General features: G+C 38.5%; 1 long non-coding RNA gene across 1 annotated transcript in view; it reads left to right on the top strand.

Annotated features, from left to right (window-relative positions):
• Positions 1 to 16,236, top strand: part of LOC148054797 (uncharacterized) — a 59,252-nt gene extending 43,016 nt beyond the window's left edge. Inside the window, exons 2-4 of the long non-coding RNA XR_015706676.1 lie at positions 719 to 783; positions 4,279 to 4,343; positions 14,961 to 16,236. This is a non-coding gene — a long non-coding RNA (uncharacterized LOC148054797). The remainder of the gene's footprint in view (positions 1 to 718; positions 784 to 4,278; positions 4,344 to 14,960) is intronic.
• Positions 16,237 to 16,479: the final 243 nt, after the last annotated feature.

The following is a 16,479-nucleotide window of genomic DNA, read 5'->3' as shown; positions in this document are numbered from 1 at the left end:
CTGCCAGTATTTCTTAAATCTCTTAAAGGATCGTGTCCTTGGTACTGGCAAAAATGCACTCCTGGTCTAATTTTCATTAGCAGATAAAAATGGCTTCCCAGCAGCAACAGACCATGCTGTAGAGAACAAATAAAGGCAATGACTTAATTAGAAATTCTGTGACAGTAAACTTAGTTGTATTGTTTCCAGTCCAGGCCAGCACACAAAGCACTCAGTGTTCCTTGAAATTTTCCTGTTTCCATAACACTCATCAGGAAACACTGGGTATATGGTCTATAGACTTCTATGCCAAATCTACTCGCTGACATTCCTCTGCTCATGGGCAGTGCACTTTGAGTCCACCCTGAGGTAGATGTGGGCAGGTGAGGGGCATAGGAAAGCGTAGTGAAGAACTCAGGTTCATCATGCAGAAAAGAAAAGGGGAATTGTGTATGATTAAACCCTTTGACTGCAGAAATGCCGTGCCATGTCAGAAACTGCATAGACAGACCAAATCACTTCCTGAGTAACTTTAATCCCAGGTCTGGCAACAATTTACAGTTTTCCCTTGGAAGCGCTTTTCAACTCTGTATACCTCGGTTATCCTTTCATGAAGCGTTCATGGTCTTTACCTGCTTTCAGTCAGGTGTTGTGAAGTTTCATTAATTAATATTTGAAGATTCTAAAGTAAAAGAGTGTGACATAACTGCAATGTATTCCTTTTATTAATTCCACATAGGCTATTTTGATCAGACTCTTCAGCTGTAGAGCCATCAGGAGATCTCACCGCAGGCAACTGTGCAGGTAATTTTTCCTTTACTGAATTGAGCCCCTAGGAGTTAATGATTGACTGCTAATAGGTTTATCCCATTAAATAAGGGGAGAAGGAAGGTTTTGCCTAATGTGCAACAGACAAAAAAGGAAAATATCCAAAGCAAAGCGATCTCTATTGAATATAAGTGAAAATCTTATGGCATGTGTTGGAACTAGATCCCAGGAATGGGAGAAGGTTTATAATATTTCATAGAGTCTGAAGGTTTACAGTGAATTTTGGGCTACACATTGCCTACTTTCAGTTCACTATTTAAGAAAGAAACCTCTATAAGAACAAGCAATGAAATCTATGCTATTGCTAGTAGAGAAGTTTTGCAAAGTAAATGTTTATAAACCTTTCATATGAAGTTAATGATGCTTATTAAAACATTAAAAGCAGTCATTCACAACGACTCCCATTTTTAAGAGCATTTTTATTATCACACTCTGCTCTCTGAATTAATGGGCAGCTTAGTTACTTATTTGGTTTACAGTAAATGTTGGCCAGATTATACAATTTAGTTCATGAAATATTTAGAGGTTTTTGAAGTTGTAATCATTTATAAAGTCTGCAGTGTCTACAATGTCTGTGATACTGTGACTTTAGCTCTCAAAATCATTCCTAATGTTGATATCCCTTTCTGTACTCCCAAGATCCCAACTTTCCCTACAGAATTACATTTATATTACTTTTTTCCTCTGAAATATAGCCACTTCTAGGTTTGTGAAACTTGCCATTTTATGGCCAATCACACAGGAGTTCAGGGCTGGAAGCAGGGACATGCCATTCATAACTTCAGGGAATATGTGGCCAGACACACTTTATGCTTACACAGACTTGGTTTGGGCTAGGACAACAAGCTATTATATGACTGGAATGACCATCTGAGTAGATGAGGAATTAGACCTTTAAACTCTGTATATTTATGGCTGTGGAAAATGCTAACAGTTAATGACAAATGCTAACAGTTGCTGGTTACTTTGAAAAAGCATCCCTAATTGAAAACCTCTGGAAAAAAATATTGTGTATGTAGTATGACTACAATTTTGCAAAAAGCTTAAGCTCCTTGATATCACTAGGCCTTACATATGGGCCTAAATTTAAACATATGTTGTTTACTGTATAAGAAGAGACTGTTGAATCAGATATGTAAGAAGTGAACAGATAATTTTTGGAAAAAGTACTAAAAACTGCTAGTAAACACTTATGGCAGTGTTTCTTTGTCTCTGATTTTATTGTTAGTTTGGGGTAGTTTTGAGAGGAAGAAGGGGGCAGTTTTATTTCTTTTCATTCTGCACAACGCAGAGAGTGTCAGTCCATCCTCTTATCATCCCTGCCTTTCCTCCTCCATCCCCTCCACTTTCTAGAAATCTCTTTGTACAAAATAGTCCACTCATTACTCATGCACACTGTACTCTTCTCATCGGACAGAGAAATTCTGGGACTTCAGCTGTCTTTAAATAAAGGGACATTGTAACACTTAGAAATACTGTAACATTCAGACTAAACTTTCAGTTATCAAGGATATATTTCCAGGAGAAAAAGCATGAGGAATGAAAATAGTTTTCCTTTAACTGAAAGCCCAGAAATTTCCATGGGAATTTTTGCAAGTGGGAATGGTACCAGAAGACTTGTTCTTCCAGTTTTTAATGAAGTTTCTAGTTTGCTGTTAAAAAAGAGATTCCTTACAACTGCTGTATGACAAATTTCCCCCCCTTTTTTTCCTCCCTGTTCAGTCAGTTAGTATACTCCCTGTGGTCCAATATGGGGAGAGAGGGGCAAGGAGGACAAAACTATTTTTAAACAGAGAACAAAAGTATGGTTGCAGACCAAAAACATATATGTATCAACTGAAACTATTTTTATTGCTAGTAAATAATTAACTGGACTTAAAACTAATAATGTTTTAAAATTTCAATTTCACTCTTACTGCAGTGCAAAAGCAAGAACAATCTACACTTTTTTTTGTTCTACACTGTCTGTCATCCTGACTTCTAGTTTAAGTTTCTTTTAACTAGCTCTCACCCCCAGACAAGTAGTGTTCCATTACTACAGTAGTAAGTGAAGAGTAATATTTTTCCTGAGTTCCTACATCACTTCACACAAGCCATTAGTGTAAATATATAAAACTATGTAAGTATTGAAAAATTTGCCATTTCATATTTATTTACACTGTGATTTTCTACAGAACCAGAGAGGGCAAAACATTTGTGTTATAACTGAAAACAAAAAGATGCCCTCATATTCACTAGCTTGCAGAGTATAAGGCTTCAAGACAAATGCTATGTATTACACAGTGTATGTAAACCCACCAGTGCTTATATTACTGCAACTGCATGATGCAGAGCTGAGATCAAGGAGCCATGAGCTATGGAACAGTGTGAGTTAGCTAGGCTTCTTCGGTTTAGTCAGTTAAAGCACATCACCAGAAATTGAAATCTTATAAAATGCCTTGATATAAACTGTAGGAAGGAGGAATCATTCAAAACCAGACAAGGGGAAAGTAAGATTAGCATTAAGAAAAGTTCTCCAATGCATCCTGAAAATAGCAAATGCTATTTATGAAGAACTGCCTGTGTTATTCATTAACTTGTTAGCATGAATGTAAATTTTAAAAGATCTAAAAGGTAAAAAGAAAGTGGCCTAAAAAGTATTAGGTAAAAAAGAGAACTGGAAGAGAAAGGAAAGATACATCTTTAACAGAACAGGAAAGCGAATAGCTAATGGCATAGGCAAGTAAAACCTTCAGTACCACCTTTTCCATCTTCTCTGAGGTCTGTTCTGACCAGATTTTTAACAAAATCATTTTAATATGAGAAGCAGAAGAGACCAAGCACTTTAAACATTATTTAGGCAAGATTCAAGTCAACAGAGGATGTTCATTCTAGAGTACTTAAGGAAACTTGCCAAATAATCCCCGAGTAGTTTTGCAAACTTGTGGAAGACTAACTAGTAAAGAATGAACACAGAACCTCCCTTTCAAAAATGAAAAGTGGAAAAATGAAGATATGAGTAATTATAGATGCTTCAATCCCCACAAATATTCTAAAGTGATCTATTTATAAGGACATATTTTCTTCATGGAAGACAATAATATGATTAAAATATAGGATCATAGAATCATAGAATGATTTGGGTTGGAAGGGACCTTAAAGATCATCTAGTTCCAAGTCCCCTGCCATGAGCAGAGACACCTTCCCCTAGACCAGGTTGCTCAAAGCCCCATCCAACCTGGCCTTGAACATTCCCAGGGAGGAGGCATCCACAACTTCTCTGGGCAACCTGTTCCAGTGCCTCACCACCCTCACAGTGAAGAACTTCTTCCTTATATCTAATCTAAATCTACCCTCTTTCAGTTTGTAGCCATTACCTCTCATCCTATCACTATGCTCCCTTGTAAAAAGTCCATCTCCAGCTTTCTTGTAGGTCCCCTTCAGGTACTGGAAGGCTGCTATAAGGTCTCACAGGAGCCTTCTCTTCTCCAGGTGGATGTGCACATGGGAAAGAAGTTGTATCAAACCAATCCAATTCTCTTCTTGGTCAGACTGTGGTAAGTGATTCAGAGGAAAGTGGTAGATGGAATATATCTGTCATAAAGAATCTGGTATTTTCTAGCATTGCTTTCTCAAAGGGTATTGGAAAATTGTAGGCCTGATATGATGACTATAATGGGAATGCACAGCTTGTTAAAAGATTCTCTCAAATACTAGGGAATTTCAAGTGGATCTCTACAGGGACCTGTTCTACACTCAGCTCTTCTGTTATTTTCACTAGTATCTTGGACAACGAAATATAGAATATAGTTACATCATTTGTGGATGACACCAAAACACAAGAGTTTGGCTGCAAGCACTTTGAGAGACAATTGTAATTCAAACCCATCTTGATAAATTGGAGAAATGGCTTGGTGTCAACAAGACTAAAAACAATAGGTGAAGCCAAAAACAGAGCAGTTACAAAGTTCAGAAAACATGATAGGAGTTATAATGGATTACAGTCTAAATTATAAGCAAGGAATGTGATGTTGTTGCAAAAAAAAGACAGCCCTTATTTTGGGGTATATTAGAAGTGTCACATTAGAAATAAGAGATGTCTGTACTGCTCTGATAAGCATGGCTGAGGCTTCAGCTGGTATGTAATTCTGGACACCACACTCTACAAAAGATGTATACATTTAGAAAAAATAGTAAGGGAAGCAGCAACAATGATAAGAGGTTTAGGAAGCATAGCATATGAGGAAAGTTTGAATAAACACTGCTTAATTATCACAGAAACAGACTTACAGGAAATACAGATCTTTCAAATATTATCCAGATATTTTTAAGTTGAGAATAATTATGCTCAATGGCCTGCAATGATGGCAAAAATAAATATGCTTAACTTCTGAATTCTGGGTGTTCAGAAATTGCAATGGACTACATAGCAACATTCTGGTAAACTCTTTAAACAGCAATTTTAGGAACTGTTTAATATGTTAGGGATGATTTAAGTATTCTTGATTCTTCTTTCATGCAGGGAGTTTGACTAAATGTTCTCTTGAGATCCCTTCTAGTCCTGTGTTTCTGTGATTTTAATTTACATGGAACTCTAAAAAAAATCTGGGTCATTCTATTAATTTTTTATACATCAAATGAAAATCTTAGAGACATGAATAACTCCATAAGCTAGGATACAAAAACTTTTTAAAAACTCTCTTGCCATAATCATGAAGTTAGACTACTTCAAGTAAAATTAAAAACAACAAAAAAAAAAAAACCCACAAGAAAGATACCAAAATACTTACTGTTATTTCTTAAAGTCCAGGAGCAAAGAATTGTATTTCACTTGGATGCTGGGAAATAATAAGTTATTTCTTCATCTTTACTTAATCACAGTTGCTGACAGTTTTCAGTTCTCTCTTTTTGCAAATAATGTTTTGTTTAATAATGATTTTTGAGTCAGAGTTGTTTGCTCTAGGTTCACTAGATCATATTTGCTCCAAATAAGAAGGTAAGACAGTGGTGACTTCATCTTCACATTTATCAGGAAAAGGAAATTCTGCTTTCTCATTACACCTTTCACACTTCTGAGTGAAAGTCTCTTGAGTTCTTACAGGAGGCTGACTTGACCTGGTTTTTGAGGGTTTCCTGTAGTTGGAAACTTCTTGTCATCCACGTGAGTAGGACTCTCAGGCCTACCGTCTTTAGAAAAGTCCTGACACCAGGGTTGTTTCTATTGCTTGTACAAAACAAGTATCATAGGGACATTGAATTTAGTCTTTAGATCATGGACAGAGACAGGAAATCACATGCATAGGTTGCAATTATCCAGTCTGGCAGAGCTCTCTTGGAAACTGCACACACAAATGAACCTGCCCATTGGCCTGTGTACCTTTTCAAAGTTATAGGCAAAACTGTACTGTTTGATACTTGCATCCAGACTTTCTGCTGGTAGAAATCAGCATGGATGTCACAAGAGGGAAGACAATTTATACTTAATTGGGTCCAGGGTCCTTAGGAAAATGTTTGCTTTTATAGGTATATAAATCAGAGGTATCAAAACTTAATTTAAATCTTTAAAACCATGCAGTGAAACAGTTAAATCTGTATGTAGCCTTAGACTTCAGTTTAGAAATTACTACTTGGGCTGATTAAAACATGCTAAAAAGCAGCCACTACTGGGCTTTTTCAAGTCTGTATGCTTATTAAAACCAGACAGCATGTGAAACAATGATATAGTCCCTTAACTAACAGTTTATCTTGCATGAAGGAAAATACCATTATATCAGTCTTGATGAAACCTAATTGCTATTTGACTGTGATCACATTAACTGCTTTATGCTCCTAGAGTTACACTTTAAAGGTGAATTCCTGGGTGCATTAATAAGCTTACTTTATATCAGAGTCTTGTTGAGAAGAAGGATTTTGTGAGTTGTGTTGATCAAACATCATTTTGATCACTTATAGTTGGTATTAGACTTGATTAAATTCTACAGAAGTCATCTTCCTGACAACAACCTTTTTTCCTGCTCATACTCACAAAAAAGAAATCCCTGGATCCCAACTGTGCCTGTAATGAAGGTGAATTGTGTTTAATGACTTAGAGTGCCATTTTGTGCTTAACAGTTTATGTATTGCAAATTACCCTGTAAATACTCTGTTTCTAGATCAAATTAATTGTATAACAAGTTGTGCTGAGAATCAGTGAATTTTCTTTGCTAGTTTAGCTCCCAGAGTCTAGCAGCTTTAAACGGTTTTCTTAAAATCCTACTCATAAGCTTTATCTTACTACCATATAAGGACTTGAACACAGATGTGGAATCCATGAGGGATGCGGATGTTGCCACTTGATATTTAAAACAATAAGCTGTTATGACATTTAGTGGACTTTGACTTGCTTGCCTTTGTTAATAAACCAGTGCACTGGAAATTGCATGACTTCACATTTTATGCCCATAATTAATTAAATTAAAGACAACTGGCTGAGTTAAGTTCATCTGTAATTACAGTGGGCTTACATGGAGTTATCCCTGATTATACCTTGCCTAAATGCAGTTTATTCCTCAAGTGCTGGATCCAAAACATTTTCAACTGCATCAGAGTCCAGCATCAGTTGACTTTGAAATGAACATTCAGACTCAGGGACTGGGACAAACAAGAGATGTGAAAGGAAGCAGCAGGGAAGGGGAAGTGGCATGCCCATAGTTGGGAAGCGCGTGGCAAGACAGCAGTTTTGTTTCCTGAGCCCTTGTCGTGTGCTTCATCTACCTACCATTCCTTCTGCTTTAGCAATATACTTGCGCATTATACTTCTCATGGCTCAGTTGCTTCAGTTAAAAATAAATAAATAAAATGTATCTGAATCAAGATGGTGCCTAGGTAAGCATGCAAGGTCAAAAGACAAAGCATCTTTTGGTTTCAAAGTATTGGATAAGCTCCTTTATTCATCGTCAACTTTGAAACTGTACCATCCCTAATAACAGAGGATATTTCCTCTTTTTTCCATTACCCAAAGGACATTTTCTTGAAAGCTGTTACTGTCTGTGTGAGAACTAGGACTGAAGGCAGAGATTAAAACATTGTTGTGGTACTTAAATGATCTTTAAGGAAAAGCTCCAGGCCACTGATTTTGGATCAATATAAAACCACATAACTCACTGATGACTAAAGCCAGTCTCCATCTTCTGTGATAGGGAGGTGAGCCAAATTCATAGAGGACATGAAAATATTTCATTTGGAAAATATCCCCAGAAACCTCTGCAATCTCCTACCTTACTAGCAGTTTTTGTGTTCATCCAGTGTTCTGATTTTCACTGTGCTGTTTCTGGCAGCCACCTATTTATCAAGGGCTGTGTCAAACACAAGTCTTAAACAGTTTGGCTGAACTGTAGTAGTCTGCAGGTATATAATGCAATGCCGAACTGAGCTTCTGATCCCATGAGACTGGAGCTTCCAATGACATCTACTCCAAAAGCACTTGGAACAGCAACACTGTGACTGATATATTGGCAACAGTCTTATATCAGAAACTGGTTTTAAGAGGAGAATAAAGAAACTACAGGCTCATGTAGATTTGAATAGGGCAGTAACGATCAAAGCTAGAAGTGGAACAGCTTTGTCTGAGTACTTTGTGGGAACCTAGTAAATGATCTAAGTGGAGACTTCTGAAAGTAAATGGTCTTGCAGGGGGTACACAAAGTCACATCAATCTAGCTCAATTATGCAATATTTTTTAAAAATGTATTTTGGTTATGGAAATCCTTACAACAATTTGAACTTTCCTTACTGTGGTCTGAAATAAAAGCTGAGGTGTGAATGCCAAAGAACGTTATATTGACTGTTGCAGAAGTAGTACAAATACTGTGGGCCACTTTACCACTGTGGTGACGTCCACATAGGAGTTTGCACTAGTTTATGTAAATTGGCATGTAACCTTGCTTTCTGTGTTTGCAAAATAAGGGTGGTGCAACAGTAACATTTAACTCGTTTGAAACTTCACTTTCAATATTCAGACGGCTAAATGGACTTCTGTGCTTATCATCTTCTGTTTTAATATGTATAAACAGTCATTGAGAGAAGGGAATGAAAAAAAATCAGAATATACGAATCTTGAACCAAACACCAGAAAGTGTGGGGTATTTTGTACTTTACCAATTCTTGACCCACTTTTGCATCTGCAGTCTCACTCATTCATTCTCACACCAGGGGCATGTTGTAAAATTAAAATCCTCTTTGCCAGTGGGATATCTGGATGCCAGTATAATAAGCAAGATAGAACAGCCCAGGAGAAAATGAATAATTCTGTCCTTACTGCAGGGCTATACTATTGTGCTGTAAGGCATGGGCCAGATACTGAGTAATGCAAAAAAAAAAACCATAAGGTTGAACAGCTTCTTGTTAAGTGAACATTGTTTATTTTATGCAGTGAAAGGGACAGGAGTCCAGGAGAGAAAATTGTATGTGATCATGTAATGAAAGACTTTATCATACCATATATCCACAAGAGGACTGAAAAAAACGTTACGTAAACAAATTTAATTTTAGTATTTTGTAACTTTTCAAGTACTTAGCTTTACAACCTTGAGGATGCCTTTCTAATGTATGCTTTGACATGTAATTTCAATTTTTCAGCCTCTGTGCTCATTTCACATGTTTTTGTTGCTATCTGAAACTGTTCTAATCCCTTCTCAAAAAATAGCTGTACTCATTGACTATAAAATGTATATTTACATTGTATAAAAAAGAGCCACACAAAGGTTTATAACAGTTGGGCTGAGCTACAGCAGTGTTGAGGTAAAACAGGTTGCCTTAATTGCAAGAGCTTTGCATGATGAGGTTCTGGTGGGAGAATATCTTATTGCTTAGCCAGATGTTGCGAATTTACCCTGCATGTGAGAGAGATGACACAGCTCATTTGCTCTTCAGAGCCCTGTAGTGTTAGGCAGGGCATTGGAATACTTTAGTCACCACAACCCTGAGGGTAGGGGTTAATCCTAAACAGATTTCTGTGCTTTTTTTTTTTTTTTAACACAAACAACAAACTTTACTAAAATATATAACTTTAATTGGAAACCACTGTGCTGTAGAAGAAGATGGAAAGCTGCTAGGGCTGTAAGTAATCCGATTTCTATCTCTTATCACACTGTTTGTATCAGTTGCTTTATTTGGTGCCCTTCCAGTAGGACTGGTGATATATTTGGCTGTGATACTTATTGTAGAATACTTTGTGTTGTCATATGCCTTTTTTGTTCAAGCACAAGAGAAATCAGGCTGAGTAAACTGGAAAGTGGTAGAAAATCAGCCTCTTCTCATCTTAAACTGTTGCTTAGCTTTGAACAGCTGCTTGTTGAACAGCTGCTGTTTGCCCCCTCTTAGGTGGATGCATTTCAATGGGAATAGATGTGAACTCTTTCTGTGAGAGGCAAAGGTCTGATGTGTAGACTTTTATTGCATGTATTCTTGTTCTCCATTGAGATCCTTACTGACATCAGCAGAACCACCATGTGCTCTGTCAGTGTAGGATGTGTAAAGCAAGTGATACCATAAGTGGGTGAAAAAAACCCGTTAACTATAGATTTACCTAAGACTGGCTAAATGCTTAGTTATAAATAAATTAAACCTCGTTGTTTTTTTATCGGTGATTTCATACCTTTAATAATGTTAGAAGCTGAAATATAGATATGAAAAAGTGTTTGCTGGTATAGTGCTGAGTTATACAGTACTAATCCTGATGGGAGCTAGTCTTGCATCCTGTCTTCAGGATATGTCTGTAAGAGTGAGCACTGGGGTGGTACAGCTGTCCAGACCTTGCGCCATAAGGACTGATGGTGCAAAAGAGAGTCCAGAACTCATAGAATGAGGGCTATGTTACTGCTATTGCATCTTCAGCTGATGTTCAGCCTTACGGTTGCTATAATTCAGATATACAACCTTTTCCCAGAGCTAGCAAAACTCAGTATTAGCCTCACCTTTTGCAGATGTTGACCTGCAGTGCTCATGGAGCAGTTCTGCTGCACCTGTGCACATCAGTGCACATGTTAACCTGGAGTCTGTGCCCACCAGTTCAAACCGTTCTGCTGTGGTACAAGATGAATTTCACTAGTGCAAACTGCAATTTACAGAAACTTTGGTGTTGCATACAAGAGTAAAATTAATCTTGTGTGCCTTTAGGGTTTCAATTATATCAGTGTCCCTTTACTTCCTCATAACTAAAATTCTCCTTTCTAAGCTTGTAAAGCTAGTCTGTTTGGCAATTGATGTTATTATAGGTTGGGAACTGTGGAACATCAAACTTGTGACTTAGAGCCATCTATTTAGGGAACAGAGCTCTCTGTGCTTTCTCTGCTGCCTGGACACATGTCAGTTGCCTTAGTATCTTTTGCTGTGTGCGTAGGCTTTGTCATGTAAGTTAATACATCCATTTCTGAATCAATAAAAACTTTCTCAGTGACTGACAGCATCTATCTGCATAGTCAGGTAAATGAACGGTTGGCTATATGCTCTGTAATTTGTGCAAAGAGAGGCACAAGACAATCCAAACATAACTGCCAATCACATTTAATGCAAACGTAGGCTACTGTTCAGCCAGTGCACTGAACTAACATCAAATACAAATGGCAGAGAAACTGGAATTTAAGGTACTTCTTCCACAATATTTTACTGAGCAAGGTATCTCTGATTGAATAAAGCTCTCAAAAAATGATTTAATTACATGCTGCAAAGTCCATGTGAGACATAATGTTTTCCGACCATAAGCTGACAAGGAAGGAGTTACCATGGTCTCTGTGAGCCGCACAAGGACTAACTGGCATGTGGTTACCAACTGTTGGGTTGGGTCAGCTGCTGTGAGTTAACTGACTCCCCTGCACTCATCACAGGGTGGTTGGCCAGGACTGGGACCTAGAGTCCTGCCGGGGTAAAACACAGGTTGCCAAGGTTCACCTGTGGTGGGGTTTTTCCTTACCTTTTTTTGTTGTTTTTCTTTGTTTTTTTCCTTGCTATGCTGAAGTTTGGTGGCATAGAATTCCTTTAGTCTTTCACTTTAAGTCTGGAGGAGATTTATTTTTGCTAGTGCTAGATGTCTAGAAGAAGGGAGTCTTCTGGCTGAGTGAGATCTGAGATCTGAAAAGCCAGACATATGTGATTTGGCTGGGATTTGAGAGTCTGACCACTGCCTTGGAACCTGATACTGGCTCATGTGCCTTTCTCCAAATCCGATCTGCTTTCAACTGAGGGTCTGCAGTGCGCCCCATTGTTTAAGAGAATAAGGGCAGTGTTGGTGATCCATCAGGGCCTTCTGTGAGTTTATTACTGCTGGCTGATACAAACATTCTTTACAAAAGAATTTTGTTCCTTCTTAAAAGGAAAACAAAGTCAGTCATGCTGCATCCTTTGCTCATTGTGTGTGGCTTCACAATTTCATAAAACAGGTCTCCCTTCCTACTCTGTAGCCAAGCCTCACCCTCTGTTCCTTACCCTGCGTGATAAGGAAGCATTGTTTCATTATTGCCCTTGACGCTTGAGAAAGGAAATGGAGGTGCAGGGCTAGGTGAAGCCACGAGGCTGTTGATCTTTTTCAAGGGTTTGCAATTCTGGGCACTCAGGTTGAGGTTAACTTGCCTGAGATCTGGCAGACCTGAATGCTTTTATGTCCTTGTGGCTCCACTGCCCAGTAATAGTGGATAATGGAAAATCAGCTGCGTCCTCTCTGTGCCAGTACTAAATTTCTGCTTCTGAACAATCCAGACTATCTCCAGGAGCAAATAAATCCAGACTATCTCCAGGAGCAAATAAAACATTCGCCTCCAAACTCTTCTGTGCCTGAACTGCCAGATCTTTTAACTATGTCCAGAACTCTCTGATCATGAAAACACTTGACTCCTTTTTCTCTCCTCCCCAAAGACTTTGAGTGTTTTCTATACGCTTTATAAGATAGAAAAGAAACCATAATCAAAAGGGCCATATTTCCAATTACAGAAGTTGACTGTATTTTACAGGATCATGCTAAAATAGTTTTATGGGTTTTTTTGAGGGGTGGGGGCTTTTTGGTTTTGGGTTTTTGTTGTGTTTGGGTTTTGTTTGTTTGGTTTTTTTCAAAAGCAGCCATTGCTACTGTTAGCCAATCTACACCCAAAACCAGAATGACAATTGAAGACATTCAACTTTTGGTTTAACTGATGTGAAAACACCTTCAGAAACTAGTAATTAACTACAGGTTTACTACACATTAATGCTTTAGTAATCTGTGTTCTTTCACTCTTTGCCCCATTTACGATTTTAATCTTTTCCATTTTCACTGATTACATGACAATTTATATTAGATTTGTGTTTTCCTTGTTTTGTGTGATTATATTCTGTAACTGTGAGGTTGCTGCCTCATTGCACCTTATGTTTATCATTTTTAAAAATGTATTTTCCTTGTTCTGTGTGATTATATTCTGCAACTGTGAGGTTGCTGCCTCATTGCACCTTATGTTTATCATTTTTAAAAATGTATCTATCTCCAGCATTGTCTGCTATGATTGTCCCTGAGCAATAGTACAACACAAGAAAAAGCAAACAGAAATAATCACTGAGTTTCATATTTCTCTGTCTTCTTTCTTCTGTGTAACTATCGTCTGGGAGTAAGGCTAGTGTCCCATCTTCCCTCCCAATTTGTAGCCTCTAAATTTCACTTTCAGATTAGCTGTGCCTCAAAAGAAAATAGGAATTCTTCTACATGGAACCTGATTTTAGTTAAAAAAAAAAATACAGTTTACTGTAATCTACTCTTGCAGTTATTAATCTTAAAGTGTGTTCAGTTTGTTCTAACTATTACAGCTTTGTTTGGTTGTGAGAAGCGTTGTGCTTCTGCCTCTGAAGTGATTCGTTAGTATGTAAAAATTTGATATTTGTCAGGTTTTAGATTTCAGTGTTCCAAAGAGAAGGTAACATTACTAAATCTGCAAAGCAAAAGACCTAGTGAACATAATATTTAACAGTTAGTGGAGTTTTCTCAGGCCATTAGAAATTGATGGGGTTTTTTTCCTGAATAGTACACTAAATACGTGTTGAATACAAACATGAGTCAGGCTCTGTATTGAGTAGTCCTAACTACTCACTCAGTTGGCCTTTTCATTGCTCCCTTGGTTTTAAATGCACATTTTGGTCCCTTCAACTCTTCTGTCTTGCTCTTTTTTTCCATGGCTTCTCTGAACAGATAGTGACTCATTGTATGCACAACAATACTGGACCCTGGTTCAGAAGGCACAAATGAAGCTTTTCTTGCATTGCTTGTTTGTTTGGTAAGGCCAGAGTGAAGTGATAAAGCTTGTTGTGAAAACCAAAAAGCCATGGAGTTTACATAGTCAGGTTGTGTGTTGGCACAGGACCATATAAGAGAGACAGGCTTCAGAAAACATTCCTGATTTACAAGGCGGGGAGGGAAATAAATGAAATGGTATGTAGGTTGGAAACATCTGAGGGGACTGGATAACTCTGAGAGAGCAGTTACATGAATGAAAACCAGGGATGTAAATCTCCAGAGCAGAAAAAGTAGTATAATTGACTCCTAGCTCTTGAGGAAACTAAAGATAGTAGGAGTGGAGAATAGTTTAAAGGTATAAACTGGAGGAGCAGTTGTTGCTCTTCATGATGACAGCCACAAAATGTTAGCAAACTCTAGCACAAACCTGACATTATTAGGATGCTTGAACTGTCATCAAAGATACAAATTGCTAAGAGCTAGCAATTGCAAGAACGTTGGGTGCTCTGGTAGAGTTTCCAGCATGCACCTGCTTGTGATGGCTATGACTTGCTGACTGCTGTCTTGGTGAATTCCAAGGACTACACAGAGCTTGGGTCAGTTGGTTTATTCCCAGTTGCCAATTACTACTCAGTTACTAGTAGGCACTGACCAAAAAATGAAGCAACGTTTCTGGCCACATCAGCTTTCATCTAAAACTAATGAATGTCAAATATCATTGTATAAAGAGATGCAGAGGATGGTGTGGCACCTTCATATTTTGGTCAGAGTGGTAATATCATTTGGGGAAGGCCTAGGTTGTCTTCTAGAAGTCCTGTGGCAACAATACATATTTTAAAGAAGTAAGGGTTGTGAGTCTGATCTCCTGACAGGAGAAGAGATTTTTAAAAAGCAATAGCCCTGCATTTATAATATATTTGTGGGAATGGTCTTGTCTCCACTGCAGCCATTCATCCCTTGCTGTGTAGTTTGAAGCATTTTTGGAGTTCACAGTGAACCAAGAGCAGCAGAGACATCCCACAGCAGAAGAGCATAGATCTTGGAGAAAACTAGATGGAGCTGCTCTGCACATTGGGATCATGTAGACTACTGTGCCCAAAGCAGGGACAAAGAATGAGGACTCATTCTGCCTTCTTGCTACCCCACTCTGGACTCACTGCCCAAGAGGAGCAGGAGTAAAGGAATCACTAAAATTCTTAGAGGGGAGAGCACAGCATTCAGCCGCCTGTGTGCAGTGGCATGAAAAAGGAGTTTCTTGCGTGCCCATCAAACCCTGGCAGCCCACCAGGATGGATGCTAGTAGCTTTATTGGTGGGAGGATTCAGCTTGGGAACACCAGTCACACTTGCTGAGTAAGCCTGAGTGTTTTTGTTTCAGGGCTTAATTAAAGTAAATGGAAGGATTACAAGAGGGGAGGGAAATAAGTGTTCACAAAAAGAAACATGTTGAAGATGCATTATGTCCCTAGCCTCTTTGCACTAATGGATTTGAATCCTAAGTGAAAACAGTATCACCCAAGAGAAGATGGATCAGGAGTGGAGCATGTGCAGCCCAGCATGAAGGGGTCAGCTGGCTCACGCAACACCCTCTTGTTGCCACGGTGGAAAGGGCAATAGCAATTGTGAGAGCAAAGCAAGGGCAAATACTGGAAGTCACTATCAAAAGCTACCAGAGACCTGTCATCATGGTGAGGGGCAGCGTGTAAGAGCTGATTCTGAGTAAAATGGATAAGGACTGTGTATCCAAACATACTGGGAGTTTGGGTGAGGGAACTTGAAATCCAGATGTGAAATGAGCTGTTGGCTACTGACTTTTTAAAGTGGTCTGAATCCAAAACCAGCAAATCAACAACACCCTGAATACTAAGAGATTTGAAATCCAGGCCAGAATCTTTTGAAGGCTCATCTCATTTTCCAGCTCCAGTTGTAATAAAAAGTAGCAGAAGAAAAGCAGGAAGACCTTTGTTGGCTGCTCATACAGCTGCAGAGGATCAGCTGCCAGTTAAATAGTGGGTGCTGAGCTGAGGCTGAAGCTGGAAGGGATAAGATTATAAAAGCGCTTCCAAGAGGAATGGCAACTTTTAAAAGGGAGCTTTCCATGCACACAGAGTGAAGAAAGTGCTGAAGATCTATTAGAATAAGTCTGATTTTGTGGAGCGAGCAAGTCCTTCAAGGATTCCTCACCTTTTGAGCTGACCTGAATAAATATTGCAAACAAAACCAGTTCCTGGGATTCTGTGTCCTTCCTCTGGCTGCCTATGACTTTCCATTCAGTTCACTGTTTTTCCCTTATACAGATGATGGTGGCTCAGCTCCCAGGAGAAAGAGCTGATACTAGTTATCATTTTATCATTGAACACAGCTGCTCTGAATTTTAATAGGTAAGTCTTCTGCATCTGCAAGTAGCATATGGCTAGCACAGAGCTGCAGCTTCAAGAGTCTCTTTCCGCTCACATCTCTATCAGG

Source organism: Nipponia nippon, unplaced genomic scaffold, assembly GCF_047370975.1.
Source record: "Nipponia nippon isolate SJK-2023a ecotype South Korea unplaced genomic scaffold, ASM4737097v1 scaffold_3, whole genome shotgun sequence".
Lineage (NCBI taxonomy): Eukaryota > Metazoa > Chordata > Aves > Pelecaniformes > Threskiornithidae > Nipponia > Nipponia nippon.
The sequence above is the reverse complement of the archived record's forward strand: the minus strand, read 5'-3'. Positions and strand labels throughout refer to the sequence as shown.